Source organism: Delphinus delphis, chromosome 12 (assembly GCF_949987515.2).
Source record: "Delphinus delphis chromosome 12, mDelDel1.2, whole genome shotgun sequence".
Lineage (NCBI taxonomy): Eukaryota > Metazoa > Chordata > Mammalia > Artiodactyla > Delphinidae > Delphinus > Delphinus delphis.
This window is the reverse complement of record NC_082694.2, coordinates 31,344,445-31,363,370: the sequence shown is the minus strand read 5'-3', so window position 1 is coordinate 31,363,370 and position 18,926 is coordinate 31,344,445. Positions and strand designations below refer to the sequence as shown.

Sequence of the window (18,926 nt, the reverse complement as noted above, 5' to 3'; positions counted from 1 at the left end):
TTTCCACTTTTCCGGCGTGAGAAAGTGCAGTGTCGCGGGGAGGAAGCTTTGACTCTCTGCCGGAATTCCGGCCGCGGTGGGCGCAGGGCGTGTGCGGGAGAGGTCCCGAGGCGCGGCCCTCCGAGGGTGTGAGGGCGCCCGAGCACCGGAGACCTGAGAGTCCGACTGCTTCGACTCGAGGGAGTACGAGCGCGCCCGGGCGGGGCCGGGCAGGCTGGGATCCAGGCTGGGGACAAAGCCGAGAGCGCGACGCGCGGGCTCTAGGCCGGTGCAGCCCCTCCCCGGGCGCCAGGCGCGGCGGTCCCGGCCCCGGCGTCCAGGTGCGCTTCGCCCGCGTAGGCTTTTCCGGTCTCGTGGGCAGAGAGGGACAACCAGGAACTCGGGCTCAGTCTCCACCCCGAAGCGGGGCGGGTCCGCTTGGGATAAGACCCGCTGCCCGGCCCCGTCAGGGTGTGATCTCGGTGACCGCACAGAAGGAACGCCGTCCCGTCTCGGCCCCAGGGGTAAGGGGGTCCCGGGCTCCGGAAGGGGTGCAACAGCCCGGGAAAGCCTCGCGGGGGTGGCGGGTCCGGCGCCGCGCCGCTCCCAGGAGGGAGTGCCCGCGGCCGGCCTGCGGGCCCGCCCGGGCAGGCACAGGGTGGAGCGAGCCGGACTCGCTCCGGGTGGGCAAGGGAGAGGCAAACACCGCCCTTATTCACCGGCACCTTCCAGGAGAACCTCCAGAGCAGTTTATGCAGCTCAGGATGTACACCAGTTAGAGACCACCGCAGCTATTTATTGAGTTCATGTGCCAAGCACGGTGCTGGATTTAGGCATTACAAAGGATTGAGTAATATTCCCTGGAGCTGACTCAGTCCAACACCCAAGTTTTGCTTTTTTAATTCTTTCTTTACTCCGTTTAAGAAACGTACTCCTTTCTCCTAGTCTCTTACCCTTTCTCTCCGTGTGCACCTGACGTGCTCAGCACAATGCCTGGAACATGGGAATCTGATATTATTATGAGATCCATGACCAGCGTCTGCCGATGGCACAGCCTCACTCTTTAGTCATGGTTTTAACCAGCTGGAGACTTTGGGACCAAAGAGGTTATTGCTTTTCAACAATCTGCCCAACTTTAAGTGCTTCCCAAATTGATGCAAGTCTTCTGTAAGCTGTTGGGAGCATGTGGGTCCTGAGTAACCCACAGCTTTCATGAAAAGTGGGCATCTGCTGTCTCCAGCTGACAGTGGGAAGAATGAATAGGGTCCCCCCCCCCAAATGATCCATCCCATTGTCCATCAGTTCTAGAACCCTCCACCTCCTCCTTACATTGCAAGTAACTCTCTTGATAGGGAAGCCCTCGCTCTTTAGTTGCCAGGGAATTCTCAGATGACAGAGGTGGAAGAGCAAGCAGCAGAGGAAGGGGACAGGGATGAGGAAATGGGTAACCATAGCCGCCCAGGACCGGCTGACTTCCCAGAGCCCTTTCTGGCCAAGGCCGGATCCCCTACATGAGCTTAGATCAGATTTCTGTTGCTTTGGGGGTACACGTGCGGGCACAGACGTACACACAATTACTGGATCAAAGGTGTCTGTGAATTTCCCTCCTAGATGTTCTTGCATTTGGTTAGGGATAATTTTTCTCTGAAAGCTATTTAGAGGGTAACATTGCAGTTAAGTCCGAGCACACCAGCCCTCAGTATCTGTAGGGTGAGAAGCCACTTGGTCATCCTCAGACTGTATCTTGTGGCCCATTTCTTTGCTTATGTCTAGCCGCTCATTTGTTTCTCAGCCTTGCACATCTGCTTGTAGACTAAGCCTGCTCTTCTCCAAGGGAGACGGAGGGGAGGGGCGGGCGCCGGGATAACAGACCTTGTGCCAGGGAGTACTTGTAGCTTCAGAATAAACCAGAGGGGGAATTTTCCTTGGGTGTCAATTTTATCCAGGTATTTGAGGATGAAAACACTTTTCATACAAAAACAATTACAGATATACTTTGTAGTAGGATTCAGAATTTAGATACCTTCTTCGTATAAAACAAACACTTCTAAACGTTTTGCCTGGGCTTTGGGCTGCAATTTGGCCCAAACCTAACCTTTGGGAGTTTGCTTTTACTGCAGTTAGGGCTACTTATGGAGGCAGTTTGATCGATGCTGCAGTATCCTTCATGGAGGGACTTTGAGTAACAGCTGTACTAGGTTACTTGTTTAATCTTTATTTCAACCTGAGGCGGGGTTATTAAGCTTGTTTTACAGAAGAGGATCCTGAGGCTCCAAGTGGTGGTCCTTAGTCAAGGTCAGACCTTTTGCGAACATTTAAATCCAGCTGCTGGATACTAAAGCCTGTTCTGTTATCCTCTCTGTCCTACTGTGGCTCTGTCAGTGCTTGGTTCAGAGTGATATGGCATTTGGATTTGTGGCTTCCTGGCTTATTAACTAAATCTTGACCAGTGTTTTTCTTTGCCTTTTCAACTTTCTTCTGGTCAAGCTGATATGTAAACCATGGTGGGAAGAACTGGACCTGGCAGTAGTGTGGGGATACAGGTGAATGGCCCTAAATTCGGGAAGGGCTTGGCTTGTGGATGAGGGAATAGACTCACTCTTTGTGGCACTGGGCAGAGCTGGGCAGGAATTTTTGGATGGCAGGTTCTGGTTGGACTTAAGGAAGTGGCTTTTGAAACCCGTAGGCTGGGTGACTTTGGAGCTGGCGGGAGTCTCTCCCCCGAGATATCTGGGCAGAGGCCGAACAGCCCCTTTCTGATGGAGCTGGGAAGGGGACAAGGTTAAACTAAGATGACTTCTAAAGCCATAGTTTCCAAACTTCAGGTACATCCCTCCGGAAGCTTGCACAGCACACAGATTCTTGCCCCCAAAGTTCTGATCAGTATGACAGGGTGGGACCCAGGAATCTGCCTGTCATTGGTTTTATTGGGAATAACTTGTTAGTGTTCAGTTATGTTTGAACTGGACAGAGAGCTTTGCTGTGGGAACCTGCACCACCACCTCTGAAGAATTTATTTTAAAGGTTCAAGATGCTTGAGGTCAGTAAGTTGCCATTCTGCTTCTTGGTCCGGACTGCTAGACATAAAACTCATGTGGAACATTTTATCCGCAATCGGCAGCAAGGATAAATTGCAGCCAAAGGCCAGACTGTAAGTTACTCTGGAAAAGACCTTCACCTTTTCCCCCGCAACATCATTAACCCTTTAAGGCCCGGATATAACACAGCATGGACAGCCTGACTTGAAACAGATCAGGAGGCCCCATGGGTGGACTTTTGTCAAGTCATCAGAAAGACGTCCCTGCCCAGTCACTGTAGATTCAATCCGCTGGGTTAAGGCACTCACCTCCCCCCACCACCCAACAGGTAACATTAAATTATTACCAGGAGCTAGTGTAGAGGGGCCTTGTGGTGAATGGGAACAAGTTCTCCTGATTCCTGTGTAGTGGAGCCATCTCCTCTGGAGGAGGTCCTTTGTGGACACAAGCCCGGTGGTATCAACAGTCCCCAGCACCTGCCTTCTCACTCCTCTCCAAGGGCCTCAGGAAGGCATTTTCTGGACCCTGCTTAGCTTCAGCTTCTGTTATTGCTGCTTTTTGATGCTGTACAAGGACCCAGTGACTCACTGGTTCTCATCCTTGTTAGAGTCACAGACCCCTTTGAAAATCTTTTCTTGTTTTATTTATTTATTTTTATTTTTTGGCCGTGCCACACAGCATGTGGGATCTTAGTTCCCCAACCAGGAACTGAACCCGTGCCCCCTGCAGTGGAAACGCAGAGTCTTAACCACTGGACCGCCAGGGAAGTCCCTGAGAATCTGATTAAAGCCACGAATCTCCTCTTGAGAAGAATAAACATGCATTTGACATTTTCCCATACAGTCTCAAGGGGTTTACGGACACCCTTCTAATCCCAACCATGGATGCCTAGACATTGTGTTAAGAATTGCCCTAAAATTTGGCAATGTTTCTCAGAATTTTAAAATCCATTTACTTTTGTTCCATCAATTTGAATACTAGGAATTTATCTTAAAGATATAGTTGGACATGTGTGTGGAGACATGTGTACAAGGATATATACATTGCAGCATTGTCTGTAGCACCAAAAGTTTGGAGACGATTAAATCTCAGTAAGGGACTGGTTAAGTTATGGACCATCCATGCAATACAATACAATGCAGCTGTTAAAAAGTGGTGCAGGGGCTTCCCTGGTGGTGCATAGGTTGAGAGTCCGCCTGCCGATGCAGGAAACACGGGTTCGTGCCCCGGTCCGGGAAGATCCCACTTGCCGCGGAGCGGCTGGGCCCGTGAGCCATGGCCGCTGAGCCTGCGCGTCTGGAGCCTGTGCTCCGCAACGGGAGAGGCCACAACAGTGAGAGGCCCGCGTACCACAAAAAAAAAAAAAAAAAAAAAAGTGGTGCAGGTTGATAGGAACAGATATAGAATGATATTGAAGATATATATACATATATTTAAAGTAAAATACAGTTTTACAAGATATGCTAACATTTCTGTATATAAGAATCGTGGAGACTATTTATATTCTTAGGTACTTGTTAATGCATAAATACTTCTGAAAGGTTACACAGGAAAATTATGACTGCCACTGTAGTTGGAGGGAGGTGAAGTTCTTACAGACTTATCAACATATACTTTTTGGTACTATTTGAGTTGTTTTTTTTTATCATGTTCATGTATTGTCAGCTTTTTAAAACAGAGAGTTACAGATAGCACCTGTCCATTTAACACTGCTTGTGAAGAGGGAGAATGAAACAGAAATGAAGAATGTACAATTATCAAGTTTTCCAACCTTAAAATTAATATATGGTCATATACTTTCTTATTTGTGTACAAAGAGCTAGCATGGAATGTGCTTTGGTTTCCATACATTTCATCTGGCTATACTTTAACTGGTTGCAAAAATATTGTAAGGTGCCTTGACTTGCATGGTGGGGAAAGTTCTGCATTTAAATGGTCCGATGGTTCCATGTGTTTTTAGCTGCAGAAGCAGAGAGAGGAGGTAGATGGGATAAGGCACAGCTTGTAGACTAGATAGACCTGCTGGGGCAGGGCGCTTTGTCAGAGAAAGTCCTCACAGTGATATCAGGTCATGGGCACTCAGAGACCTGGCTTTGGCTTCAGAGCCTGGGCCTCCTTCTGCGGCTCAGTCTGTGAGGTCTCTGCCTCTCTGTAGGCTGAAACCTAGTATCCCCTATGAGCCTGACCCTGTGCCAAACACCTGGCATGTTATTTTAAAAAAATTTTTCACCTATGTTAGGTTGGTCCTGCTAATGTCGTCTCCATTATACTGATGCAGAAACTGAGGCACAAAGGGATTGAGGAATTTGCTCGACATCACATACTATCAAGTGGTAGAGCCAAGATTTGAACTTGGCAGTCTGATTCTATCTCCTGTGCTTACTACTCTGTTATACTATATAATGGGTTAAAAGTGGGGAATCAGGGCTTCCCTGGTGGCGCAGTGGTTGAGAGTCCGCCTGCCGATGCAGGGGAAGTGGGTTCGTGCCCCGGTTCGGGAAGATCCCACATGCCGCGGAGCGGCTGGGCCCATGAGCCATGACTGCTGAGTCTGCGCGTCCGGAGCCTGTGCTCTGCAACGGGAGAGGCCACGGCAGTGAGAGGCCCGCGTACCGCCAAAAAAAAAAAAAAAAAAAAAAAGTGGGGAATCAGCGTGAGAAGGCAGGGCTGGTAGATTAAGCTGACTACGGGGTTGGACTTTTTCAGAGGTAAAGAGGTAGAGGCTATGTCCAAACCACTGGTCCAAGATGGATTTGATGTCATCTGGGTCATTCTAAGTGGGCAGGGAGTCCCAGCTGTTAGGTGGGGAGTGGAGCAGACATCAAACGAGGATGATGTGCTGTGTCATGATGCTGGTGGTGCCTCCCTATGGGAGCAAGACTTGGGGCAGCATCTAGGGGCAAGAGAGGCAGCTCAGCACCTCAGAGAAGGGTCTTCAGGTGGTAGGCAGGATGTCAGTGGCCCCCGCCAAATGGAAAAAAGGTCATTCATTTATTATACAGTGTGACATATGCTAGCTATTCAAGGATAAAATACCCAGACCCCATCCTTAGGGAGACAAACAAGCAAATCAACAATTAAAAAATCATAGGATTGCATGCAATTTTTTTTTTTAACAGAAGCCAAATACATTTATTAAACCTGCTCTCAGCCAGGCATTTAGATACAAAGATGTCTATAACTACAGGGGATTCACAACCTCCAGAACCACTTAACTAGGCAATGCTGGGTAAAGGTGACTTCGATTAGCTTTAAGCAAATAAGTCCATTTTGAGCTGGTCACTTGGCCTCTGGTCAGCAGTCATCCAGTTTGAGAAGTACAGAAGATGCTGCTGCCTGCCAGAGTGTCCTGTCCCAACAAGTGGGCCCTGAGGCTGGGGCACAGGGCAGTCTGCAGAGGTTCACTCCATTGCCTCACTGCATTTATCATTGCATGATAAATGATTTGATACATTATGCACAGACTGCCGTAGAACTGAGGGGGTATACCTAACTCCATCCTGGGTGGTCAGAGGAGGCTTCCTGGAGGAGGAACCATCCTGGAGATGGGCTAGGAGAAGAAGGGCTTATGCACAGGCATGGGGATGAGAAAGCAAGACCAGGCACAGTGGAGGAGTGGCATGTCAGCCAGAGCAGGACTAGTCCCAGTGGCCAGAGCGGGAGGGAAATTAAGGCCATTCTGTAGGCCCATGGGAGACAGGACCAATTATTGGGGGATAGGTCTTAGAGAGTCCAGGCATCCCATAGTACAAACTGCTGGCCTAGGTTAAAAATCCCTGTTTTCTTTTGCATCTGCTCCAATGCTTAGCACAGTTATGTGATAAATGTTTTTAAATAAAAAGGAAGCTCTGGGTACCAGGAAGGAAGAGATTCAGCCTTGGAAAAACAAGGCTCCCTGCTTCCCTGCCCTACACTAGGCCAACTCTTTAAGGTTTGGCTTAGATATGTTCTTCACCCCTGATTGGCTTAATCTGGGTGAGGGGTCTCCCCTGGGTGCTCCTGTCTCCCTGTGATTCCCCTACCACAGGAATGTTCACACTTTTGTGCCTGATTACAGGCCTGTGCCCTCCCCTCAGCTTTGAGCTCCTCTGAGGGCAGGGCCGTGTGCCCCCCGTCCTCTGGCCCAGTGCACAGTAGGTGCTCACCAAAGGGATGCTGAATGAATGTGCTCTTTTTCATGGCCTGGAAAATTCAGTTCAACCTCCAGGCCCCACAGAATGACCCATTTTTGAAAATGACTGTTCCAGCCTTTATCTCTACTCTCTTCATGTCCTTAAACCAGCCCAACTCCGCACTTAATGCATTTGACCCTTGAGCACCTCGGGGGTTGTTCACTTCCTGCACAGTTGAAAATCCACGTATCACTTTACAGTCCATCCGCTTATCCTTGGTTCCTCAGTATCCTTGGCTCTACACCCGCGGATTCAACCATCTGTGGATGGCAAACTGGCGCACTAGAATTTAGTGAAAAAAGCTCAGGTATAAGTGGCTCTGGGGAAGGTCAAACCTGTATTGTTCAAGGGTCAACTATACTCTTTTCCAAATAAGTCTTACCATTCATAATCAGAGCTGAGGCTTCATTTTTACTGTCTTTGCCTACAGACCTCTTTGCTGTTTAAATCCTGTCTGTCTTTCTAAGCTTTTATCAAACGAGAGCTTTTTGACTCTCTTGGGTGGTGGTGGGACGACTTAGTCTGTAGTCTCTCGCTACCCTGAAGGTTTTATGATAGTTGCCGAGCGCTGCTTTGTCATTGGATTGGTTAGCAAGATCTTCTCCGTCTCTGTTTCTCTCACAATGCCTAGTACCTGATTGGGGCACAATAACTATTTAAGTAAAGACGATGAGTGGCTGCCCACACAGCAAGTGGCACTTTTGGAATGGGGAGGTCTCATGCAGGGACTACCTAAATGAGAATCAGGGCCTGGAACTGGGTGTGAGGAGAATAAGCAGGGGTGCTTATTGGAACTTGATTACATAAGGTCTTTGAGCCCCACCCAAGATTTACTGACTCAAGTTCTAGAGTCTAGCATCCCCCAAATCCATTTTTCTGAACGCTCCCTGAGTGATTTTTGGGCACACTAAAGTTTGAGGACTTTTCCCAGGTACCGTGCTAGGTGCCTTACCCTCTGTACTAATTAGAATCTTTTTCAAGCCATAGCTCCAGACGCCAAGTCCTGACATCATCCAAGGCCCCAAGGAAGGAGGAAGTTGGTCGGCTGACTCTATCTGTTTTAGCCTGGGGGACACTCTGTCTCCAAGCCCCTTGGCAGGCTTGCCTTTATTTCTCATTGGCCAGAGTGTGTCACATGGCCACTCATAGACCATTGTGGCGGTTGGAATGGGCTTGCCTTGGACCAGTCATTATTTCTTCCTGGGGAGTCCCACCTTCCTGGTTTACCAAACCCAGTCTGTCAACTCATGAAGGTTCTCTTAATGAGGAAGGAGGGTATGATGGCGATTGACATTGTTGCTAATCCTGGCAGAAGTCCTGCACAATAGACACAGCTATCTCAGATTTATGCCAGAATAAACTGGCTCTCACAGTGGGGGTGAACCTTGAAGCAGGGACTGGAGCTCCGCCCTTGTTCTGGATTCCCAGCCTCCTACCTCCAGCGCTGCATGTCCTCCTTTATAGCCTAGGCCACCACTCACATGTAGGAAGAGACTTGAATTTGGAGTTTCACAGATCTTATAAATTAACAGCTCAGGCCTGCCAGAAGTAAAGCATGTTTGCAGTGGGTGGTTTTGAGAACTCTACTGTTTAAATAATCTTTGGCAAACATATTTCCTGAGTCATATTTAGGCATAGCTATGCTTGTATATATTAAACGGTGTTAATGTTATGATACCCCCCCTTCCATTAATAAAATTTTGCCTGTTTTTCCCCCCATGACCTTATTCTTGATGTAAGATCATGAGTGGGAATCTACAGTTATAAAATGCCCATGGGATGGTTTGGGGACCATTTTAGGCATCAGTAGTTGGAATCTAGAATCATTACTCTAAAGCAGTGGTTCTCAAATTTGAGGATGCATCAGAATCACCTGGTGGGCTTCTTAAAAACTAAATTGCTGGACCCCAGCCCCAGAGTTTTGGATTCTGTAGGTCTGAGGTTGGGCCTGAGAATTTACACTTTTAACAAATTCTCAGTTGATGGTGACGTTCTTGGTCTGGGAACCATACTTTCACAGCCACTAGGTTGTATGAACTTCTTTTAGGTTGAAATACTGGTCTGGATTTATTGAAAAGATAAACATAGTGGGATTTTAATCATGCACATGGCGCCTTCTGCCTTTTTCAGGTTCTTTTGTGCTCCCTATTAAAGCTGCCTGTGACCTCCCCACCAGAGCCATGCTTTGGGTGGACTGGATTCCCAGGGTTTTCTGTACTTCAGTGAATCTGGGGAAGGCTTATTCCTCAGAAGTGAGAAGATGAAGTGGCATCCACACGCCCTCCCTCCAGGCCAAGCATGGTTGTCTGGGCACTAAAGGTGGCCTTAAATATTGGTCTTAAACTCCTGCTTTTACCTTAAGAACGAATGAATTTCTGGTATGTGCTCAAACATATTGATAGGAGAACCTTGAGAACATTATGCCAGGTGAAATAATCCAGACACAAAAGAGCAAATATGATTCCACGTATAGGGGATGCCTAGAAAAGCCAAATTCAAATTCATAGAGACAGGAAGTAGAATGATGGTTAGCCGAGGCTGGGGTGAGGGGGGAATATCGAGTTATTATTTAATGGGTACAGGGTTTCTGTTTGGGATGTGGTGATGGTTGCATGATATTGGGAATGTAATTAATGCCACTGAATTGTACATTTAAAAATTGTTAAAATGGTAAGTTTTGTTATGCATATTTTACCACAATTAAAAAGAAAATCATCCTTCATCTCTGTTCTCCCAGTGGTGTCCTGGAGCGTTCTTGTATCAGTCCATCAGAGATGGTTGTTAAATGTTCAGGGGTTTCGCAAGCTGATTGCTAAATATAGCCACTATTTAAAATTCAGTTAGGGCTTCCCTGGTGGCGCAGTGGTTAAGAATCCGCCTGCCAATGCGGGGACACAGGTTCAAGTCCTGGTCCGGGAAGATCCCACATGCCATGGAGCAACTAAGCCCGTGGGCCACAACTACTGAGCCTGTGCTCCAGAGCCCGCAATCCACAACCACTGAGCCCGCGTGCCACAGCTACTGAAGCCTGCGCTCCTAGAGCCCTTGCCCTGCAAGAAGAGAAGCCACCGCAATGAGAAGCCCACGCACCGCAAGGAAGAGTAGCCCCCGCTCGCCGCAACTAGAGAAAGCCCGCGTGCAGCAACGAAGACGCAACACAGCCAAAAATAAATAAATAAAATAAATCAATTTTTTAAAATTCAGTTAAATGAACTTAGGCGTAAATACATTACATTAAAATAGACATTTATAAATAAGTTTTATGTATTTATTTTTAAATAAGTTTTATTTAAAACAACCCATCACTTTCCAATTATTTTACTACATTTTACTATTATATATGGTCTCTTATACCTGTGTCGTGGAAATACTATATAATGGTGTACTACTGCCTACTTATTCCCAGCTCCAAGTTCAGTGACACCACATAAGTAAGTTGAAATTGGTCATGTTGGAAATATTTACACCAAAGAAATGGAGACAAACCAGGGTTTTCTTTCCCTGGAGAGCTCCTGTTAGATTATTAGCACACCCCTGGTCTCCTCATGTCTCACTGGTGGAGCAGGGTTGGAGTAAGCTTGTAGGGATAAAGCACCAGCTACTTGGGATCTTCCAGCCAGACTTTCTTGAACTTAATTCTAGCTGTTTCCAAATAGCCATGTCATTGGGTGTTTTCCCCATGCCTGAAAAAGAAGACGTGATGGCTAAGTTTAGTGGGTAGGAAACTGGATGAGTCATATAGTAAGTGAGTGGCTTTAACCTCCTGGGCAAGAGTTTTCTCAACTGGAAGGGGTGGGAGAAAAACTAGTAGAAATAAAATAAAGCACTTATTCTAGCAATGAGGAAGAGATACTTTTTTTAAAAGTTTTCATTATGGACTTTTCCCCACATATACCCAAAGTGGGAGAACACTAAAATGAAGCCCCATATACCTGTTCCTCACCCAGCTCAACAATTATCAACATTTCACCAAAAAAGAGACTTTTCTAACCATTGAAGTAATAATAAGAGGGAAGAGTACGAAGGAAAAGACGGGAAGAGTACAAAGTACAAAGGTATGATTTACAATTTTCCTCGCGAATTTTGACTGTACTAAAAGGAGAATATGAAATTGGAAAGATACATAATAAATTCTTGATATAAAATATTAAATTTTATAATATATTCGTAATTTCTAGAAATGTGTTAGTGAAGCACCAAGATCCCAAAAATGGGCAAAAAATGCAAACAAATAATTCACAAAGAAGGATACAAGTGGAAAAAGAGAAGAGAGCGTTCCTGCTACACATTCAAAAAAGCAAGTTAAACCAACGGTAAGGTTCAGTACTACACCTCCTAAACATTAAATTATAAATAAATAGTAAATAAATAAATAAAGCAAGCAAACAAGCTTATGGCTGGCTGGGATTTGGATAGCCTTTTAACTTTGGAGGACAACTGGAAATGTAATTATCAGATATCACAAGGAATAGGTCAAAAGAAGAATAAAATCTACAATGCTAACTCTAAAGATTGTAGTCACAGCATAAAAAAACCTGAACAACCAATAGGAGAGGGACATTGAATAAATTATATCAATACAGTGGAAGAATATAAATTTAGTAAAATAATAAATATGATGATTGTGTAGAATTAGGAAAATTAAGAGGAGAGAGTAGAACATAAAATGATATACATACTGTGATTACAGCTGTGCTAAAAGATTGGAACAAACAGTAAGTGAAAGTTGATGGTAAGTTTACATGTTTTTTAAATGACCTTTTCAGTGCTTAAAGTTGACTTAATAATTTACAAAATAAAATCAAAGGGGGAAATAGATGTGATTACTTAAGACCTTATAGTCTCTAAAATTCTATGAAAGTTGATCTTCTCCATTTGTAGGAAAGATCCATAATTATTAGCACTGCACTGGAAAATTCTACCTCTGCCCACATTCTCACTGGGTTTGGGAAACAAGTTTATCAGACCATGCAGGCAACTTAAATAATAACAACTGGAGGGAAAGAGAGGTGACAAATAAAGTTAATGCTAACCATCCTGGATCCATACATCATTGTTACAATTACAAAATCCTGAGGTTGCTAAAACAGAAATAAAACCAAATAATAAATTGTCTGCCACGTACATTTTATAATAAATAAAGGTTATTTTTTAAAAGCTACCCAGTATTTTCTGTTTTATCTTTTCTGTGATCTCTTAAGGTGTTTTTTTAATTTATTTTTTATTATTATTATTATTTTTGGCTTCGTTGGGTCTTAGTTGCAGCATGTGCTGGGGTTGTTGTTAATGCATGCGGGATGTTTCATTGCAGCTCCTGGGCTTCTCTCTAGTTGTGGTGTGGGGGTTTTCTCTTCTCAAATTGTGGCGCGTAGGCTACAGAGTGCATGGGCTCTGTAGTTTGCAGCTCGCGGGCTGTTTAGCTGAGGCGCTGTGAGCTCAGTAGTTGTGGCGCATGGGCTTAGTTGCCCCGCGGCATGTGGGATCTTAGTTCCCCGACCAGGGATCAAACCCGTGTCCCCTGCATTGTAAGGTGGATTCTTTACCACTGGACCACCAGGGAAGTCCCTCTTAAGGTGTTAATATTAGATTTTTTATGATCTCTGCAGATAGTCTCCATGTCTTTTAGAAGGACTCCTGCTGGAGGATTGATTGATTGATTTTTTTTTTTTTTTTTGCGGTACGCGGGCCTCTCACCGCTATGGCCTGTCCTGATGCGGAGCACAGGCTCCAGACGCGCAGGCTCAGCAGCCATGGCTCACGGGCCCAGCCGCTCCGCGGCATGTGGGATCCTCCCGGACCGGGACACGAACCCGTGTCCCCTGCATCGGCAGGCGGACTCCCAACCACTGCGCCACCAGGGAAACCCTGGAGGATTTATTTTTATGGGGGAAAAAATAGTTGAATCCAAACAGTAGTGAAAAGAATATTATTTAGATGTGATTTGGTAAGCCCTCTTAAATACACATGAGTGTTTTAAAAATAAAATCTCTTGCCACGGGACTTCCCAGGTGGAGCAGTGGTTAAGAATCTGCCTGCCAATGCAGGGGACACGGGTTCGAGCCCTGGTCCAGGAAGATCCTACATGCCACAGAGCAACTAAGCCCATGCGCCACAACTACTGAGCCCGCGAGCCTCAACTACTGAAGCCCGCGCGCCTAGAGCCCTTGCTCTGCAACAAGAGAAGCCACTGCAATGAGAAGCCCACGCACCGCAACGACGAGTAGCCCCCGCTCGCCACAACTAGAGAAAGCCGGCGCGCAGCAACGAAGACCAAACGCAGCCAAAAAAAAAAAAAGTCACTGTTTTTCAAAAGTAAATTTCTTATAAAATTAAACCAAAAAAAAAAAAAAAAATCTCTTGCCACTCGGGAGGGAGGAAAAGGGTGATCATAGAAAATTAATCTCGGCCTTGATGTGCTGAATACAGAATATTTAAGCCAAGCTCTTTAGTCTCAAAGGATTTCTTGATGTTACTATGCTAATCATTTTCTCCTCCTATTTAGAACGTGTTCTTCTGCCAATGGTTCCCTGAATGTTTCTTATGAATAATTAAGTGAATTATTTTCAGGGATAAGCTTTGCCTTTAAATATTCTGAGGCTTTTGTTCTTTTGTCATAGACCCATTATGTGTTTTTCTTTCTTTTTTTAACAAATGGGGAAATTCAGGCACCAAGAAGATAAATAATTTTCTTGGTGAGATCTAAAAGAGATAATCTGAGATAATCATTCACGTCAAGTGCTTAGAACAGTGTCTGACACATTATAAGTGCTCAAAAATAGCTCTCATAATTATTACACAAGGTATGTAATAGAAATATAAAGTGAGCCACAAATGTAAGTTTGAATTATCTAGTAGTCACATTTTAAAAAATAAAAAGATACAGGTGAAATTAATAATATCAATTATCTTACCCAATAGATTCAAAGTATTATCATTTCAATGTATAATCAGTGTAAGAAGTGATTAATGAGGTATTTTACAGTATTCTTTTCGTACTAAGTCTTAACAAACCGGTGTGTATTTTACACTGACAGGACATCTGAATTCTGTTGCTGAAGTTTCATCAGAAATACTTGATCTGCATTTAGATTTAGTAAAATTTAGTTTTCATGTAGATTCACAGACTCACATTATTTCAACCATACATAAAAGTTTTCCAAAAAACTTAAGTACCAAAAAATAATTTTCCTTTAATATTTGCATCCACATTGAAAAACGTGGTTCATCTTTTTTAGAATTGATTTGACTTTCAAATGAAAAGCACATCACTTTTATTTATTTTTTATTTTAAAAAATATTTATTTATTTATTTACTTATTTTGGCCGCACTGGGTTTTAGTTGTGGCATGCAGAATCTTTTCAGTTACAGCATGTGGGATCTAATTCCCTGACCAGGGATGGAACCCAGGCCCCCTTCATTGGGAGTGCAGAGTCTTCCCCACTGGACCGTTAGGGAAGTCCCAGCATATCACTTTTAAAACTGCACCTGTCCCAGTTAATTCACTAACTCTTATGCCAATTGAATCTCTTTTTCCTTACTGTGCCAGTCATAATGCTTCTGCCTCTCCACTCAATTCCACATCAGTAAGCTGCCTTCATTTAAAATTTTTAAATGTGTCCATAGCTATTTTTTCACACTAGAAAATGTTATAATTAAAATAAGTATTTAAATGTGATTACAAATTACAGTTTACATAGATATCACTGTAATTCATGCTGTCTGCAAGACATATTCAAATAAACACATTAAAAATGTTGCATCAATCCATAGATAACATCAGTCAAAGTGAATCAATCCGTTGACACCAAGTGGATTGGCGGTGTGATTAGATGTAAAACTAGAACAGATGCAACGTGCCTGACATGCGCACTGCACAGTGCAATGGTTAAAGTGAAATGTGACCCCACCAAAACATTGCAGCTGTGTGTTATGGAAAAATATCTTATACTGCCTCAATTTAAAACTTTAAACTTAATTAAAATTAAACAAAATTTAAAATTATTTTCTCTGTCACACTAGCTGCATTTCAGTTACTCATAACCACTTGTGGCTTGTGGCTATGGTATTGCACGGCACAGGTATAGACTGTCTGTCAAGGATAGGGTGGATGGAACACTTTGGTCCCATTCTGTGCACCTTTTTGTGTTGGCATCAGCTTTTTTTTTTTTAATTTATTTATTCATTTTATTTATTTATTTATTTATTTATTGGCTGCATTGTGTCTTTCCTTGCACCCAGGTTTTCTCTAGTTGCTGAGAGCGGGGGCTACTCTTTGTTGCAGTGCTCAGGCTTCTCATTGCGGTGGCTTCTCTTGTTGCAGAGCACAGGCTCTAGGCGTGTGGGCTTCAATAGTTGTGGCACACAGGCTTCATTAGTTGGGGCTCGCAGGGTCTAGAGCTCAGGCTCAGTAGTTGTGGCGCACGGGCTTAGTTGCTCCGCGGCATGTAGGATCTTCCCGGACCAGGGCTCGAACCTGTGTCCCCTGCATTGGCAGGTGGATTCTTAACCACTGCGCCACCAGGGAAGCCCGGCATCAGCTTTAAGCAGGAGAGAAGGTTGTTTGTACAGTGCCTGATCGAATTCCCACCTCTAGCTGGTTTTCTCTTTGTTTCTTTTCTGCCTCTCCGAGGTAGCATCTTTTCCTACCCCCAATGCCCGGTTCTCTGATATATAAATGATGCATTTCCACCAGGGTTTTTTTCACTGGTCACCTTTTCCTGCCTCTACTCTGCCTCTTGTCTGGTTTGGGGATGAGTAGGATGAGTTAAGGGTCCACCTCACAGCTTCTCAACTCAGGTGGCTGGGCTGGGCTGGGCTGGGGTTTTCTGGAGGGATCCCCACATCAGACAGCTGATGGAGGTGTGTAACCCGTCTCCCCACTATCTCCCTCTCTCTTTCTCTCTCTCTCTCTGTCTCTCTCACACACACACACACACACACACACACACACACACACACACACTCACTCGATCTGCCTCAAGTTAGTTTCAGTTCCTCTCAGCTTCTGACATTGTCTCATGTCAGTCCTAGAGCTTTGGGTTTTGTCACGGAGTTTCTTCCATTGCCTTCCCGTGCCTTCATGAGTTTTTTTTTTTTAATTTAATTTAATTTTTTTAATACAGCAGGTTCTTATTAGTTACCTATTTTATACATATTAGCGTATATATGTCAATCCCAATCTCCCAATTCATCCCACCACCGCCCCCGCTTCGTGAGGTTTTTAATGAAAAAACTGGGAGAGGCGGCATCAGAAATAGCAAGTTCCCTGTGTGAATCAGACATCCACTGTGGGAGAATTTTAACAGTTCTGTTTTTGTATTCTTCTTTCAGAGTCAGCTTGAACTCTGGAAAGATTTGGAAATAGAACCCTGCGCTGGCCCACTGAGGGAGTGTCTGATCCAGGGGGGAGTGGCACTGCCCACAGAGCTAGATCTTGCATATTTGCAGGGCGTGGAGGTGCCAGAAGAGTCTGTGACATTTAAGAGAGCAGTGTTCATTCTCTGCTCGCTTCCAGATCTCCAAGGTTGAAGCAGTGTAAATCTGTGAAGGAAAACCTAGTTGCTTTTCCCGTTTGTTTAGGAAGAGTGTTTTCTTCCCTCGTGGCGAACAGAAGTGGTGGTATTGGTAAGGAAAGGCCTGGGCTGCATAATACCTGTTTTCCTACCTACAGGCAAACAAACCCTAGCAGGACGGGAGGACGCCTGGCCGCGTCAGACTTTCTCACCGCCTCTTTACCGATCACTCCCCTCCAGTACTATAGTTTCTCATTCGGCCCCGTCTGTCTCCTCCCTTCCTGCATCACAAGGATTTTGTAAAGAACGATGGAGTGGATTTTAGTTTCTCTGGGAAAGATTATAAGAGAAAGGCCAGATGTTAGATTCAGGGTTCTTTTTTCTGATGAGGCGCTCCCCTTGTTTACCCCTAAGACTTATGATGGCTGAGACAAGACAGGAGATCAAGAGTACTGGTCAACCTTGAAATTTGGGTCTCAAAATATGCGGCCTGTTGTTTGTGATTCATAAGGAGGGGTCCAGGTAACCCAGGTGCAGATGGACATACAGAAGCTCTGGTGATAGGAGAGACAAGAACTGGAGATCAGCACGAGTAGCTTTGTGATCATCCTAGGTGAACAGCTAGTGGGGTTCCTGTCTTAGAGTCTTACTTGCCTGGAATAGTTTACTTATGGTATTTCTGAAGGGGAACATGGAATTAAGTGACCTTTCACATTACCTTGAGGGCCTCTAATTCTAAAATAACTCGGAAAATGGATCGGGAACACAGTGTAACCTGGGGCAAAGCTTAACTATGCCGAACAGATTTTTCTCTTTGAATAGTTGTTATCCCTGAGGAGCCATGGTTTTACCCGTGATGCTGTGCAAAAGCTGTATGGATTTTTGGATTCCACTGAGTTGGACTTTGCCTTTGAGTGGGTATTGCTAAATGAAAGAGAACAGCAGCAGGCTTCCCCTGAGAGGCCACTGTCAGCCTACAAAGCTGTATAGGTGTGTGTTATCTTAATCATATACTTTTGGCTGTAGACATGTTTATTATCTTATTGAAGTGTAATTTACATACAAAAAAATGCACAGATCTTGAGTGCTTAGTTCAAGGAGGTTTTTTTTTATTTTTTTAAAAATTATTTTTTAAAAATTGTGGTAAAATGCACGTAAGATAAAGAAGATGTGGTACATATATACAATGGAATATTACTCAGCCATAAAAAGAGATGAAATTGGGTCATTTGTAGAGACGTGGATGGATCTAGAGACTGTCATACAGAGTGAAGTAAGACAGAAAGAGAAAAACAAATATCGTATATTAATGCATATATGTGGAACCTAGAAGAGTGGTACAGATGAACCGGTTTGCAGGACAGAAATAGAGACACAGACGCAGAGAATAAACGTATGGACACCAAGCGGGGAAAGCGGGGTGGGGCGGCGGTGGGATGAATTGGGAGATGGGGATTGACCTATATACACTAATATGTATAAAATAGATAACTAATAAGAACCTGCTGTATAAAAAAATAAAATAAAATTCAATTTTTATCGGAAAAAAATTATTTTAAAAAAATTGCGGTAAAATACGTAAGGTAGAATTTACCATCCTAACTATTTTTAGGGGTTCAGCTTAGTGGCGTTCAATGCATTTACATTGTTTTGCGACTATCACCACCACTCTTTTCATCTTGCGGAACTGCAACTCTGTACCTGCTAAACTGTAACTCCTTTTCCTCCCTTTCTCTCACCCCCTGGCACTACCATTCTACCTCCTGTTTTATGAGTTTGACTAAGTACCTAATATAAGTGGAATCATACAGTATTGATCTTTATGTGTCTGGCTTATTTCACTTAGTGTAATATCCTCACGGTCCATCCATGTTGTGGCACATGTCAAATTTCCTTTCTTTTTAAGGCTGAATAGTATTCCGTTGTGTGTATGTACCACATTGTGTTTATCCATTCATCTGTCAGTTGACACATGGGTTGCTTCCATCTGTTGGCTATTTTGAATAGTGCTGCTGTGAACATGGATATACAAATATCTCTTTCAGTCCCTGCTTTCAATGTTTTTGGAAGATACATACATACATATATATATATATCTCCAGATTGTATATACCTAGAATACATATACCCATAAGTGGAATTGCTGGATCACATAGTAATTACTCTATTTTTAACTTTTCAAGGAACCACCATGCTGTTTTCCAAAGTGGCTGTACTATTTTAC

The 18,926-nt window shown here is 44.3% G+C and overlaps 1 protein-coding gene across 2 annotated transcripts in view; it reads left to right on the top strand.

The window, feature by feature from the left end:
- Positions 1-364: 364 nt before the first annotated feature.
- Positions 365-18,926, top strand: part of ANXA4 (annexin A4) — a 69,662-nt gene continuing 51,100 nt past the window's right edge. Inside the window, exon 1 of one of the 2 annotated variants that reach the window (XM_060026431.1) lies at positions 365-503. The gene's annotated coding sequence lies outside the window, so the exon portion shown is untranslated. The remainder of the gene's footprint in view (positions 504-18,926) is intronic. The other variant, XM_060026433.1, reaches the window with a different exon arrangement.